Source organism: Lygodium microphyllum, chromosome 21 (genome assembly GCF_053477565.2).
Source record: "Lygodium microphyllum isolate KBCC chromosome 21, Lygodium_microphyllum_v1.1.10, whole genome shotgun sequence".
NCBI lineage: Eukaryota > Viridiplantae > Streptophyta > Polypodiopsida > Schizaeales > Lygodiaceae > Lygodium > Lygodium microphyllum.
The window spans coordinates 108,462,911-108,478,364 of NC_141155.1; the positions used below are offsets into that span (position 1 = coordinate 108,462,911).

At 39.2% G+C, this 15,454-nt stretch overlaps 2 non-coding genes across 2 annotated transcripts; both read right to left on the reverse strand.

Annotated features, from left to right (window-relative positions):
• Positions 1 to 7,770: 7,770 nt before the first annotated feature.
• On the reverse strand, positions 7,771 to 7,844 carry TRNAR-UCG (transfer RNA arginine (anticodon UCG)). The gene has a single exon. It is a non-coding gene; the product is annotated as a tRNA-Arg (tRNA).
• Positions 7,845 to 8,847: 1,003 nt separating this feature from the next.
• TRNAK-UUU (transfer RNA lysine (anticodon UUU)) lies at positions 8,848 to 8,920 on the reverse strand. The gene has a single exon. It is a non-coding gene; the product is annotated as a tRNA-Lys (tRNA).
• Positions 8,921 to 15,454: the final 6,534 nt, after the last annotated feature.

Here is a 15,454-nt window from a genome sequence, read left to right on the forward strand (position 1 = left end):
AGAGAGAGAGAGAGAGAGAGAGAGAGAGAGAGAGAGAGAGAGAGAGAGAGAGAGAGAGAGAGAGAGAGAGAGAGAGAGAGAGAGAGAGAGAGAGAGAGAGAGAGAGAGAGAGAGAGAGAGAGAGTGTGTGTGTGTGTTAATTAGTTTATAGATTTTAATTATTTTTATTTAATTAGTTTAGGGTTAGCTAGTAATTAGTATTAGTAAGTTTATATTATTTAAATTGTTTGTTTACTTTAATTGTTTAGTGATTTACTTTAGTTTCTTATGTTATTAGTTTGTTTTTTAGTTTAACTTTCTATTGATTGGTTAGATTACTTCAAAGAGAGAGAGAGAGAGAGAGAGAGAGAGAGAGAGAGAGAGAGAGAGAGAGAGAGAGAGAGAGAGAGAGAGAGAGAGAGAGAGAGAGAGAGAGAGAGAGAGAGAGAGAGAGAGAGAGAGAGAGAGAGAGAGAGAGAGAGAGAGAGAGAGAGAGAGAGAGAGAGAGAGAGAGAGAGAGATATATATATATATATATATATAGTTGTTTATTTAGTTTAGGGTTAGTTTAATTTTTGTTTATTGGTTAGTTAGTTGGTCTAGTGATGGGGGTAAATGCGCTTCCGCCTAGCCGCCTGTGTAAAACTTCTCTAACAGTACCCGCCATTGCACACTGTAGGTGGCAAACACCCGTCACAGTCACTTATTCTTTATTCTTTTAGTGACAATTTGAATAAAAGAAGGCCTAGCCACACATTGTGGCTGTTGGAGTTCCCGCTTTGAGTTTCTCTCTCTCTCTTGCTCTTGCTCTCCATCCACCATAGCTCTCACTGCTGCCAACCTTCTTCCTCTTGGGTTATACTTCCCTTTCAACTTGTATCAGAGCAAAGGCATTAGAGCTTGCCCGGCATTCTCTTCAGCCCGGATTTGAAGAGCTTCAACTCGAGCTTCAATGGTAGCCATGGCACCTTCATTTGCAGGTATGTTTTCTCCCGCCTCCTCCCCGATCTTCCCGGCCTTCATTTGGCACCTTGCAAGGCTGCATTGGAGCCCCTTGATCATTGACAAGTGCTTAGTAGCACTGTTGAAGACTCCCCAGCCCCCATGAGCAGCCAACACAAAATGTGGCACATTTTTAGGGGGCCAGAGTGATCCCCTTTTGGCATTTCTAGCTCCTTCCTCGGCTTCCCGACATTGTTTGCAAACTTCCCGATCATCTTCGGACTCCCCGACATTGGTTCTTGGCTCCCAAAAATTGATACGAGTGCTTCCACCTTTAGCCATTGCTGTATGTACAGTCCCAAGACTGTCAAAAACAGGGAAGCACTTGACATTTGATGTTTGATGCTTCTTGGCATTGCTCGTTTGATGCCTATTGATGCCCGGATGTTATGGGATGCTATGTCTATGCTTTGGGACTGATTTGGAGTAGATTTGGGCACCGATTGAACTTCATTTGACAGTGAATATGCTGTTGTAATACAGTGGGCTGAAGCTCATTTACTTGGTGTATGCATTGGTTCTTTTATACGGGGGAGCTTACTGACGATTTGAATGATCATACTGATGTATTTGGAGATTGCCAAATGCTTCTTTTTGGTTCCAAAATACTTTTGATCTTGGATTAGGCTCCATCTTGGTCGTCATTCACTGGAATTTGGATTATGTTGGCATGCATTGGACCGATTTATGCCTATTGTCACTGCTTGACATTTAGGCCTCTTGCAGTTATGCTTTGGTCAGATATGGCTACTCCTTGGTTTGCCCATGGATGACAGCCACTTGGAGCTTCGTCTTTGGATGTATTTGAGCGTTTTGGACTCACTAGGCATTACATTTGGTTGTCAGCTATATGTTATTTGAATGTTTTCAGGCTTATGCTCTACGAGTTTGAGATATCTTCGGATTTATGCTCTGGATGTACCCTACTGGGATTTGGAATGTTTGATACTATGTACTCGATGTATATGAGCATTGCTTGCTCTATTTGCATCTGACTTTGCTTCCAATGGGAGCCTCTTGGCATATTCAGATGTACGGAGAGTTTTACTTACACTTGAGCTTGAGCTTATGGGACAGTTACATGCATTTGCTCTTTTGAGAGCTTTATGTCTGCAGTTAGTCTATAGTGGGCTGATTTGATACGCCTATTAGGGCACGCACCTATCTCTATTACATGTTTGTTAGTTTTGTATGCATCTTGGATGGTTATGCATTGAGTTTCTTACTCTATCAGTTGTGCTTGTGGTTAATCTCTTCTCTTACCTCGAGACCCATTACATGCATGACTTCTAGACCTATGCGATGTATCTTGCCTGAGAGGTTATTGGTTTGATAGTTCTTGGTACCTTCTTGCCCCTTGACACTTTTTGTTGGATGTATATTGCTACCTGGCAGTTATAGTGACATATGTATTAGTGATTGCTTCACTTTGGGACAGTTTTACATACTGTTGTAATTTATTTCAACAAGCTGAAATCTGTAGATTTCGAGCACTTGTATGAGGTTAATGCTTACTATTTGATGTTATCTTGGTCATATTTGATGGATAGGTGGTTCTCTTGGTAATAACCACTCTTTCAGCCAGTTTTAGCATTGGTTTTAGTGTATTTTCTGCTAATTACATCAATTTGCAATTTTGCTTTTTTGCTTTGATTTGGGACAGTACGACTGGTCATCTGAAAGACACAGCTCTCTTTAACATTGCCAAGTTGGATGGTACCAACTATGGATATTGGAAGTCCCAGATATGGCAGGTTTTGGTGTAGAAGTTGCAGATTAAACCATTGCATTTCAAGGGTGCTAAACTCAAGGATATGGATGATGATGTTTGGATGGAAGTTGATGAGCTATGCAAGTCTACCATTATCATGTCACTCTCAGAAGAGGTTCATCATAATGTTGTTGAAGATGAGAATTAGAGTGCATGGGACTTATGGGAGAAGATTCAGGAGCTTTATACACAGCAGAGTCCTGCGTCACAGATGTATTGGGGCTGAAGTAGTTAATGGACCTTTGCATGAAGGAGGGGACATCCCTATCATCTCATTTCAGCCAGTTTCATGCTATTATGAAGAATCTGTTGTCACAGGGTATTGAGTTCAAAGACAACTTGCACCTGTTGTTTCTGCTTGGCACCTTGCATGAATCATGGGATGTCTTCCGTACTGCCATATGCACGAACAAGCTTGATGGGCTGAAAATCAAAGATGTTGAGAGTGCTTTATTGATAGAGGAAATCAACATGAGAAACAATGATGCTTCCCGCTCTTCACATGCATTGATGACTGTTAGAGGTGGTAGACATGGCATGCATGATAATGATCATAAGGGCAAGGACTCTTAGAAGTCCAGGTCAAAGTGACGTGGACGCAGTAAGTCCCGTGGACAGAAGTCTGATCTTACCTATCATTATTGCGGGAAAGCAAGACATATTAGGCCACAGTGCATCGCGCAAGGAAAAGGGAAAAGAGAAAGTGTAAGAAAATTCTTCTGAGCACAGTATTGTACCTGCAAAGTCTAGTGTGAAGACAGAAGAGGTTAATGCCATGTAGGCCACTTATTCAGATGAGGATTACATACTTGCAGCTTCTTCATGCGATGCCTTATAGGCTTTTGAGACACATTCTACGTATGCGCAGTGTTGGCTTTTGGATTCGGGTGCGTCATTTTGTGTGACACCCTGTAGAGATTGGTTTCACACCTATCGTACCATCTCTGGTTCTGTGCATCTTGGTGATGACAAGTCTCTTGACATTATGGGCATTGGAGATGTTAGGCTGTAGTTTCCTTCTGGCAGTTCTTTTGTTTTGCATGATGTACGCCATGTACCTGTGTTGACTCGCAGCCTTATGTCAACTGGATAGCTTGATGATGCAGTGTATTTTGTGTCTTTTGGAGACTCTACATGGAAGATTACTCATGGTAGGCTTGTGCTTGCAAGAGGTGCCAAGTCTGCAGCCTCTATCCCTTACTTGTATCTGGAGCTACCTTGAATCATGTTTTGTTTGTGGGTTTTATTCCCCATGTGTCCCTTTGGCGTGATCATTTGGGGCATGTGTCCCTTAAAGGAATGAAAATGCTCCGTGCTTTGGAGTATCTTCTGCCTTTTGACTCTTCGCATTTTGATTCTTGTGATCATTGTTTGTATGGCAGGTAGACTAGGAATACACATAAAAAGTCTGGTAAGAAACGCATGGGTGAGCCCTTGGCTCTTGTGCACTCAGATGTATGTGGGCCCATGCCCTATCAATCACGAATATAAGAGGCTAAAAATAGATATTGATAATACAAAGTCGTAATATTATTATATATATATCTTTTTGTAAAATGATCTTTGGTATTTTTAAAAATAGAACTTTCGTTACAGAGGCTCTGCTCCTATTGGTCTAGAGCACTCTCTCTCTATCTCCTAAAAGGCATTTTTGAGACCTCAAAACTCCCCTAATGTCTAGTCTCTTATATATCAAGCACAAGTGTGAGTAGCATCAACATAGTATAACCAACTTTGAGTTTTTAATGGACCCCATAACAGTAGTCTAAAAAGCTAGTAGTGGATCACCTAACATTGGAATGCACATGTGGAAGAAGCATTGATGAGGTACCATAAGATAGTTTTGGTGGAGGGGGTAAAAGTGTGTATTGAAAGTGATGTCGAAGGCTCCCATAATTGGAGGCCATGGCCATTATGGTGCATTGTTGAGATAACCACTTCATTGTATTGTAAAGGAATGGGACTAGGGTGGGTAGTATCTACTAGAAGGTTAGCATAGTGTTTAGCCCACTATCAATATTTGCATGGCATGGTGATTGAGATCATTACATATGCCATGGACTCTTAACATACCATTGATTATGTAGAGGGGGTTATCTACAATGTTAAGAATGCAATCTAGGATCATAAAATAAGATTTAGAAAATAACGCACTAATTACATAATTATTAAAGAATCCCTTGCACATTATAGAGGGGATTGGAGTGCAAAGAAAATTAGAATGGAAATGTATGGTGATTGTACTTTTTAGATATTGTAATTGTAATTGCTTCCTAGTAGGATTCAAGTTTCTAAATGCTAGATATCCTTGCATATATTGATAGTGGACCAAATTTTATTTAAGATACTTTACATGAAACAAGCATATTTTGTTGAGCTCCATAAGTTTGAAATATTTTTTGTGGACACAAACATATGTCTAATGTGTTCTAGGGTTATGGAGGACATATTTGAGTAATATATAAAGTTTTATAGGGTCAATAACCATGGAAAAATAACGAATTGTGTTGTTCACATCAAAATCATTACTTTATAATTTTATCATTCATAAATAGAGGTGCATTAAAAATAAAGATAAAAATGCAAAGCAAGGAGGTGTAGCCTCACAAGCTTTGCAATGATGCCAACTATGCGAAGCGCACTAATAAGCATGGTTGGCAATGTTGACCACACTAGCTAGTAAAGAAATGAAAGAAACTATGAGAAGCTCAAAATGTTAGAAAGAGTATTGGAAGAGGAATAGTTATAGTAAAATATTAGGTGAAATGCATGTAAATTTTATTGCTATTGGGGGAAGCAAAAATACATAACATTTTCTAAACCCCCATATTGTGACATTTGATTAAATTGCCCTTATGCATGCTTGGATATGTTGTCTCCTAAGGTAGGAATATTTTATTGATAAATTTCTAGGTAATGATAAGGGCTAATTAGTAGAGTTGGGCAATATTGGTACATACACTTCACGGGATCTAGGGCAACCTATTGATCCACTTAAAATGGATGCATGCATATTCTATAGATGTAATGAGAGATGACTTAAGAGGCATACATAAATCCCTCCTCCTTGACATGATGGCAATTTCCTTATCAGGGAAGGAGCTAATGGGATGGGCCATTATCGTAATTAATATATTATGTTATTGAAATATGGCCCATGCAAGATAAAGGTTATGTAAAGATGAAAGTTATGCAAGGACCTTATTAGGGAGTGTTGGATAGACAATGGTACAAAGGCATTGTTACTAAAGTAGAACACTTGATGGAGGGAAAATGAAGAGTCATAGTAGGTGACAATGATGGCTTAGGGACTATTGATTGGTGAGTGTAAGATAGAATAGTCCCTTGAGTAAGCATTTGTGTAGATGAAGATTATGTGAGGTAAGGAATTATGCTCTAATAGTGAGGGAATAGTTATGGTAAAGAAGAGTGAGGATTATATGAACCACACCTTGCGTTTGTGAGTGAGGTGCTAGGGATCTTGCAAATAATGAAACCATTTATGCAATGGTTTCATCAAAACATTAGATATAAGACAATGTGATGATACCTTGTAACATAACTTATGCTTGTCTAAGCATGTTGCCGTCTAAATATAGGGTTCACCAATCATTGATGGTTCCGGAACCGCAAGACCCACAGTACATGCAAACGTCCCTAAAATGACTAATGGAAAAATATATAATGGGTCGAGTCCATTTATTAGCTTTTTCTAGTGCAGAAAACTTGTAATTCCTTACTATCTGGCATAATTGTCTTGTTTCATCTTGAATATGAAGTTAGTTGCAACAGGTTGCTGGAGGCAGCAAAAATAGTATAGGTTGCCAGGCTAAAGGATTGGTTCATTTTTTTTTTCAAGCCAATAAACTTATTTTTAGTGAAACTATTCATAATTCTGCGACTGGAGAGCAGGTTGGTTACGTGTCTTTTATAGCACCTTTTATGTTATGCCATATAGAAAGGGATTGTCTAGAATCGGTTGGATCCTTAAACTATGAAAACGACTTTCACATGATGGCGTAGGATAAGGCGAATCCTCTATCTAAGAAGAACGGGATGTGGTTCTTAGAGAATGTTTTCATCTCGGTGTTTTCTTTTTATACTCTAGTGTTTCCAGAGCTTTTTAGTGGTTGCATAGACTGGTCAAAGCCTTACAGACGACGAAATTGCTAAAAAGAAATATTTCTCACACGTGTTCTTTAGGAGAGATGGGTTTCTCACAAGTGCTTAAAGGATAGGCTATTGATATTTTCTTTCCCTTGGAATGGAATTCTTTTTACTTCCATAGCTCTTTCCCTCTAACTCCATCCTGTCACATCGTCGCCGTTGCTGCACCTTTTGTAATGTTACGTGGGTAGGAAAGCATAGAAATAAAATAACCGACGATATGCCTAGATAAACCAGTGGATATAGAGAGCGGATACGAAATAAAAGAAGATACGACGTCTGCAAGTCGGAAACGATCATTTCGTATCAAACAGTATAATCTCAGACTAGGCTATGAAAGCTAGAGAAGCGTGCTTGGTCCAAATCCAAGCACCCGGCCAAGACACTATATAAACAAAAAAGGTTCTCTGCCACATTGCTTAAGGGGTACGAGAGGATTGGTTTTTAAAAAACTACTTTTCTTTTATTTATTAGAACGGCATAAAAAACAAATAGTTGCTTTAACGCCTGCACTGAATATGGGCCTGTCCTATGACGTTCTAAACCCAGTTCACGTACCTTTAAAAGACAAACAGTCGACATCAAAATACCAAACTTTCCTGTCGATGTGCATTGGGCTAGCTTTGAATTTCCTCATTTCACAAAGGTTTACTTTCTTGTTTCCACATTAAATCAACTACCAAATATCCCTAATGCTTAATGGCACAGGTAAAAAACAAACAAAAAAGCCCCTGGACCTGAAATCGTTGGTTTCGCATCGAATAGACATATAGATTAATAAGTAAGTAAACCAAAGTAATTAAGGCTTTTGAGGGCCAAAACTAAGAATAGACAGCGATGTGTCTTGCGTGTGCATCGAAGAGGACTTGAACCTCTAACCACCTGGTTCGAAGCCAGGCACTCTATCCAATTGAGCCATCAATGCTAAAAAAATGTAACTTGACATGGCTTTTTCCATAGGAACATTCATAAAAAATCCAGTGTATTTAACCATATCTTCTTTTTTAATGACGGTATCATTATTGAACATAATAATTCCTATCTTCTCATTCTTAGAATTTGAAGCCATTCCTTTGGAAAGTAACCTCATAAAGTTCACTATGTGATTGATATAGAGGAAAGGGATGAAATTTTTCTCGCCATGTTAGTTCGTATTTATTTGAAAGAAAGTAAGTTTTAACGGAATAAACTAAGTAAATGGAGCGCTAAAGCCAAATATGTATCCATAGCTATGCAGAGACGAAGAAAAATAGATAGGTATAATTGAAAGATGAAAAACTACGCAAACGAGTTAACATTTATATAGTTTTAAATCATAGAATCAAATTTCAAAATGAGCCCAATGCAACTACTTTTTGCTTCGTTTTATGGGATTTTGTTATTTGATTTAATTGGCAAAAATGGATAAGAAACGAATAGACGAGTAAGGTATTAATTGCAATTCTTTTAATTTGAGTCAACTTAAACCATTTTATTTCCTTGCGCTTTATTGCTTTGTTTGGCAATGTTTATTTCTTTGCTTTGCTTGAGCTAAGTTTTTTATGACCTGCTGGGCGATTTAAACTTTCTGACGTTAATGGATAAAAGCAAATAATTCTACAATGATATTTAGATATGAAATTGAAGGTCAGCCTCCATTATATGACATTAAAATTACATCGTAAATTGTGATAGTAATAGTATTTTTTTCTTCCGAAAATCCCTGACCAATTTTTTGTCTTTTCACTCCCTAAAAGAAACAAAGGAAAAAATGATTTGCCATTATGTTTTTTTGGAATCTTTTGTTTTCTTTATCGCGGTTAAACGAAGGGATGAGCTCATGTTTGCCCTTTTTCACAAAAGGGCGGTCTGGATTGGAGATTATCATGGCATAATAATCTCCATTAGACGGTACCATCTGCCTAAAGCATTTAATGTTTTAATGCTTCTGAGTATAGCAGGACTTGAACCTGCGACCATTAGATTAAAAGTCCAATGCTCTACCAACTGAGCTATATACCCAAATATTATTCTATTATTATTAATATTAATTAGAAGAGAGATTTCTATGTGGTAATTAAACGAAAAAAAACAACTCTGATGCGAGTTTTTCTTTGATTTTTCCTTTCTTTGGGATGTTCGGCAATGAAATTACGATTTTCACAGAAATTACTTAACGAAAGAAAGCTTAAGACAACAATTAGACAACATAACTTATGAATACTGGAAATGTTTAACCCGAAACTCTTAATTCTATTTGTAGCGTTACTAATCCAATTCTTGCCATTGCAAGCCTTACAAGAAATGGGAAATAATGAATGCAAGCTATACAAGAATTGCTTGAAATAAAGGCTACAAGCTGTACGGAAAATACAAAAATTAGGAAATTGCCATTACAAAGTAACGGCACGGAAGAGCTATTGTGGATTTGTAGAAAACATTTTTATCCTTAAGGATTGCTCGTAATGCGCTTGGATCCATTACCTGTAAAGATGGCCATTTATTGTTAATGAATACTGATTCTTTATATAACGACATGATAAAGAGAGTGGCGGGAAAGACTAATTCAAGTTGTATCAATTCCAAATGGATCGGTGGTTTCTCAACCAATTGGACACATATGAGACGTGAAGAACGCCCGCATTCCAGTCCACGTTTCTTAAAGATGTAGAAATGCTTTGAAGGATTGATAACACGCGAAATCCCAGATAGTTTAGTTGTACTGAATGTACGTAAAGATTTTATAGCTATATCCGAAGCCAATCGATCGTGAATCTCTATTGTATCTCTGATAGATTCCATCTCTCCGGAGGAATTGCATAAATTAGTTACTTATCCTATTTCCGTAAATAGTGATTCCGTATGGTTTACAAATCCATTCCGTTAATCGATTACGAAAACAATCATTCATTCGAAAAAAGCCCAAAGACCAGCTAGAAAGGCTCGAAAACCCACCGATAAAGCCATTCAGATTCGCATAAAAGCCAATAGGCCTTAAACAATCAAATATTAATAGCCTGTCCATGTTGTTTTTAATTGAAATCGCTAAAGTTGCTATCAAATTGCATAGTATTACTGCTTTTTAAGAGACAAGGATAATCCAGGCTTCACTAGACCCAAAGGTTTTGATGAAATGCTTTTGCTGCACGAGTACCGCCTGGAATGATATCGGATACGTTATGTCATTTTCTTGAGAGCATTAAGATCAAGAAATTTATGCGATTTGATCGCTAGACTTAATTGCAAAAAAAAACATTTATTTGACATTATAGGATTAATGGAATCATGACTGATTATTTAACTAAGACCTTATTGGAATTTGCTTTTGTATCAATTTTATTTTTTCGAATGGAAGTTTCTATGTCATGTGGGAACTCTCCGATTGTATCTTTGCAGCTAATATTTTCTATTGTATGGCTACGTCAATTCAGACGATTGGCCCATGAAATGAAGCCGGGGAAAGGGTTTTTTTGACATAAGTTCTAATAGAAAAGCCGGGAAGGCGTCAATTAACAGATATTGGCTACCTGCTGATGTGGTGAATGGAGAAAGCGTTAATTGGCTTGATCTGACGTAACAAACATTTGCATTTTGCTGCCTGCTCTATACCTCTAAGCCAACTGTCTTAGGGGATGTAAAGTGCAGGAATATACGAAATTTCATTAAGGACATAGCTGGGATAATGGCAAATAGAAAGTTTCAAATTAAACACTAATATGATATAAGTTTGCCTTTTGTTCCTTATTTTAGGCCACTTATCTGCGATAGTTTTGTTTGAGCCAGTTTATGGGCATTTTAATGCTGATTGAGAATTCTGTCAGCAGATAATTTATTTGTAGCCATTGATTACGCGTGGGAAAATAGCTGAGTTGGTTAGAGTGCTGGTTTGTCATATCAGAAGCCGCGGGTTCGATTCCCATTTTTCTCGAATCAATAGGGCATGGGCGGTCTAGTCTTCCGCATGAAATTTGCTGCAGCAGGTTGCGGGTCCATCGGTAACCAAACGGAACCAAGCCGTACGACTTGTAAGTATCCTTTGCTGGTGTGTGATCTGAATCGCTCCTCCGTTCACCCCCAAGGAAGTGTAATATAGGTAGTACCAATAGATCCACTTTGCACATTCCATTCTATCAGGTTTTTCCACCATAAAGTTTATGATAGTTGCATCCTTATCCCCAAGTCCAGAATACCAGTTGTCCAGGGGTCTAACAACCAGTTCCATCACTGTTCCCCCGGAAACACACCGAACCGCTTAGCATACCTATCGCTATGCTCAGGCTCGGAAGTAATTCTGTTTCAGATGCAGAGCGGATGGGTGGGATCCTTTTATCTTTGATCTAGTATTTTTTCCGCTTTCTTCACCTGCGCCAACATTTTTAGATCTAATCATTAACCATGTACGTTAATAAGTTTCAGTCAATAGAACTATGTTCATACATCCTAATGTGCCAGTTATTTCATTTGCGGGGAACCAAAAAATCCTGGAAACAACGAGAATAGCCATCACGCTTTTGCCATATCATGGTGCGGCTTTGGACGGAAGTAAAGGCAAACAGTCGGGCGCCAATAGTGCTGCAATGGATAGGATGATCTTTGCAACTTTGGGAGGCGATAAAGTAAGGTAAATAAGTGGAAACGAGAGTACGGATAGATTGTAATGCTCCCGGATACACGTTGGAAAAACCAGTAAAGCTGGCCTTATTTGCAAATACACATTGTAAAAACCTGGCCTTATTATTGTTTATTTGCCGGCATTATTCCTGCTTATTTTAGGCCTTATTTTCCGATTGTCAGATACACTAAGGAAAAACCGTTAGTTTTTGCAGAACCGTGAGGATTCAAGTCCCTCTATCCTCAGTGAATAGTATAGGGGCAAAAGTCACAAAATTTCTGGTTTGTAAGAGTTCGTTAGGAAAGAGTATCTGTTCCGGACAAGGAAAAGAAAAGTGGATCTCAATAAGCAACCTTTTTCTATTCAAAAGCTTGCTTATTGAGAAAAAGTCATATGTCGAAGTCATAGATACGGATAGTTGCTATGTAGCACTACTCTTTGTGCGCATAGCTAGTCTAGCAATGGTATGTCACAATATTGAAATAACAATAATATTTTTCAAAATATTTTTTGTGCTTGAATAAAGGTGTTGTAGATGAAGTTAGAAATCATGTGAAGATCACCTCTAACATTACCTAAGATTAAGGCCATGAAAATGTTGGGAGTTAGACTAAAATAAGGGGAAGAGGCATAAGTCAATGCATGCTACAAATTTTGACCAATCCATGTTAGAAAAGTAATGTTTTCCATAATAAGATAAAATAGTGAAAATTTTGTAAGTACATAAGAAAGGGCTAACTTGATAGTTACATTAGAAGAATTGTTATAGAATGACTACTCATTGAGCCTTGGTGTTGGGTTAGTGAAGATCCACATGAAGGTGGGGATCATAATAGATTTTTGTGTATGATGCTATCTAAGATACAAATATATAGAGAGGCATTCTTGTAAGGATTGCAACAATTGCATGTGCATAGGAGTGTTGTTGTGACAAAGAATAGTTGGAATAGAAAATGGTAAAAATGCAAGGTTATTTTGAACCAAGCCTTGTGTCTATATGGAGGCATTGATAATAAAGAATGGGATCTTTCTTGTAAGGGTTTCTTGTGTATGCATGGATGATCATGCTATAGTATCATTATTGGGGTAGCTATAAACTACATTAATCATACTTGTGTTTGGATGGATGTGAAGTTCCCTAAGATAGTGGTCATGCCACAATATAATGTTAGTACATGGAAATTCCATGTTTGAAGATAGGGATCAAGTAGTTGTAACGTTCCCGCCCGTTGAATTAAGCACCCCCCCTTATTAAGGATAATTCAAAAAATTTTTAATTACTCCTTGTCGCCGCCCAGGTGGCAGGGGGAAAAAAGAAGATAAGGGCGACGAGCACGAGGAGGGAGGAGGTGATGGAGATACGAATGACGGTGGTAGGGGAGATAGCACGATGATGTGGAGGCCATGGGGAGGAAGCCGACAGAGAAGACGATGACGACGTCCACGAGGGGAAGCCACGGGCCTACCACCCCTCCATGCCACCTCAACCAGTCCACTGCAGCCAACTCCCTCCACCACTCCACCTCCGTGTCACACTTCCCCCCGGAAGGGGAGACCACCTCTTTGCCCCCTACTGTCGCAGAGAGAAACTAGGTGAGAGAGAGAGAGAGAGAGAGAGAGAGAGAGAGAGAGGGAGGGAGGGAGGGAGGGAGGGAGGGAGGAAGGGAGAAGAAGAAGAAGAGAGAGAGAGAGAGAGAGAGAGAGAGAGGTAAGAAGAAGAAGAAGAAGAAGAAGAAGAGGAAGAGGAAGAGAGAGAGAGAGAGAGAAAGAAGAGAGGTAAGAAGAGAGAAGAGAGAAGAAGAAGAAGAAGAAGAGGGAGAGAGAGAGAGGGAGTGATAGAGAGAAAGAGAGAGAACCCCCCCAAGAAGGTTCTCCTCCCTTTCCCCTCTGAAGAGGGTATCCACACGCATTCCTTCTCTCCTGTTGGCCGCGAATCCATACCCTGTTTTCGCATGATTATCCTTTGACTGCAAGATCATCTCGCTCCTCAACTGGCCCTTGCTAATCGAGTACAAGACGTGGAAGTCATGTGCGAAGCACGTCTAAAAGAGAAGAGATCGGGGATGGCACCCAAGCGAAAATTGTCACACCAAGATGGCAATCCCTCAATAAGCAACAAAGCCTCGGGCGAGGGCATCACTGCCAATCCGCATGCAATACTGGTCGTAAGTAATGTATTTCCAAATTAATAGATGCTTGCTTTGATTTCCCGCATGAGGAGCATTAGACCTGTATTATATCGCACAAGAATAGGACATTGAAAAGGATAAACTGAATCGCAAGTATTCGATCTAAATGCATGTATAAAGAGAAGTTAATTGTATTTAGAGGCTACACGATGAATTCATAAACAAAATTTAAGGCTTCAAGCATGTCCTCGCAATAGTAGGTGAGTTTTCCTCGCTTTGAAGGTATATGTTGCAACTTCATGCTTGAAGGATTGCATGACAAGCAGCTTAGTCTAGAAAAGATTCGTTATCTAAGCTCTAGACCTTTGTCCAAGATCTTATTAATAGCTTATGTTTGATAGATTAGGAGTCTTGATGTTGTGCGTAGTAAACACAAACGATGATCATAAGGGCGAAAATTGAGATGCCTTGAGATCCGTCCGATAGCTACGATGTTATCAATCCTATTAAGGGACTAGAATAGATACAAAAAACTCTAGGCCTCAAAGGCAAATAAAGAGCTCAAGGGTTAGGAAACCCTAAGTCAAAGGAAAGACCGATGCTTTTGTACTCATTAGGAAGAAGGTTTGGCTATCAATCAAAGTAAGGGATTATTAGAACTCACGTCTTGAGCAATGTTAAAACTTCGACATATGTCCTAGCCGAATAGAGGAAGTGTTAAGTAAATTTTGCATGGAATCGCTTAGATTCCAAGGGGGAGAGCAAATACACGATGGAAAGGTTATTGTGACTATTCTTGCAATATTTGGAAAAGGATACAATTGTTTTTGTTGATTGATCGAATAATGTCCTAAATGCTTTTGCATTAAACTGATTGTGGGATGTGAATTGGATGATGATTCCAAGTGCTTGTGTTTGATGGTAAATGCATGGTAGGGGTCTATGATGACAAGTTGCCATGGGAATAAAGGAATGTTTTTCTTGGAAGATGATATTAGGGCTAAATGCCTTGTTCGTGCTTGATTCCTCAAATAGATTAATTAAGGAAGGATATTTTTCACGGGTGGATCATCTCCAAGATCGCACTGCGGATTACCCTGAGAGGGCACAGCTCGATTCACGGGCCGAAGGTTGAGTGGTGAAAAGGCCACCCACGGAAGTTGTGTCTCACTCCTAGGTCGCTTGGGGTCAATGGAGCTCTAGACACCCCTTGCCTAGTTCGGAATGGAGTTGTAGACTGTCGTGAGAGCCCAACATCTGGAGGTATTCGAAGATCCTATTCTAGAAAATGGATGAAAATTTATGGTGCCATGTGATTTGGACCTGGTACTTTTGTTGGAGAGAAGGGATACATAATTTCTCCTGTATGGGCAGGAGACAAAGATTAATTTGAAGATAAGTTAAGGAACTTGTTTGTCAAAAGGACTATTTTCTCTGTCTTCATGTCAGTGCTATAAGTTATGCGAACGAACCCCGTTCCCTAAAAGTTCTAATTAAGGAAGCTGATTTTGAATGTCACACATAAATGTGATAGGACCCAATTAGAAAACTAAAGCTATCAAGGGAAGCAGGTGGGCGGAACCCCTGACGGGTCCCCAAGGTGGCCCTAGAGAGTTGGGAGGCTTCTTACAAGGTTCTACAGTCATATGACCTTTAGGTATTGTTAGGATAGAACCCAATTCATGCCGTTTTAGGGGACCGAAATGGGACTATGCCCTACAGGCAGAGAGGTTGAGTAGCGCATCCCTCTCGTTTCCCATTCTCTTTGAACCAAGTGTAGCATAGGTTTGCTTCAAATTGGGTATCTCTACGTAA